At 47.0% G+C, this 946-nt stretch overlaps 1 protein-coding gene across 1 annotated transcript in view; it reads right to left on the reverse strand.

Annotated features, from left to right (window-relative positions):
• LOC104083884 (kalirin-like) overlaps positions 1–946 on the reverse strand; it is a 35,751-nt gene that overhangs the window by 9,706 nt on the left and 25,099 nt on the right. The gene's annotated exons all lie outside the window — the stretch shown is intronic.

A 946-nucleotide genomic window follows, 5' to 3' on the forward strand; every position in this document is an offset into this window, starting at 1 on the left:
ATCATGAGCAAGAACAAGCTAAAATTGTTAACTGAATCTGATTCCTCTCTGTTTTCAAAATCCACATTTTTGTTGATCATGTGTGGTTTTTGGTTTTTTGCGGGTTTTTTTTTTTTTTTTTAGAAACACAGCTTTAATTTGAAATATTATTTCAAACCACCCCAAATCTATTCCTAAAGCAAAGCTGACATTTTGGAAAGGCCCCTGTTCATGCACAACTCCCACGGTTCTTAGGAGAAACAAGCCCAGACGTTTCCTTGCCCTCTCTTTCATTTTTTGTTGAAAGCAGCTGCTGCCCCGTAGAGTTTGGACCTGTAAGGGGGTGGATGGTGAGGCAGCCTTTGTCCCACCTCATGTCCTCAGCTTGTAGCATGTGGTGATGTTGAATAGGAGGTTCCTGGGGATACGCCTTGCTCTGACTAAGTGGCAGATACTGTGCGGATACAATGGCAACCTGGCTTCAGTGTGGTCTTGGGAAGGGATTAGATTTAAAATCTCCCGGTAGAATGGAAAGCACCAAGTGATACAGCCCTGCAAACCCCAGCATTTTTAAAGGATCTTGCACAAAAATACCACCAAAGGCACGTCATTGGCAAGAGGGAATTGAGACCTGAACATGAACCTGACTGATATACGTAGGGCAACTGCTCAGAGACCCACCACCTATTTAAGCAAGGAGCCCGTAGGCTGCCAAAAACGGTCCACGAGATGCTGCTAATGGAGACAGGCCAGAATGACCTGCGGTCTTTAATGCAAGACAGGGCTCCAGCAGTTTCTCAGGGTGGGCTCCAGGGCCACAAAGCAGTTCAGATCAGGCTTGCCCGGTCCTTCTCCCATCCTTCACCTTCCCACCAGGCAGACCTGGCATGCAGGACAGAGACCTCCGTACAGTGGCACTGAGGTGGTCTCTTTTCAAAGACCAGCTGTGAATTATGAGGACTCTTTC

The sequence above is a fragment of the Fulmarus glacialis genome, unplaced genomic scaffold, assembly GCF_000690835.1.
Source record: "Fulmarus glacialis isolate BGI_N327 unplaced genomic scaffold, ASM69083v1 scaffold20951, whole genome shotgun sequence".
NCBI classification, from domain to species: Eukaryota; Metazoa; Chordata; class Aves; order Procellariiformes; family Procellariidae; genus Fulmarus; species Fulmarus glacialis.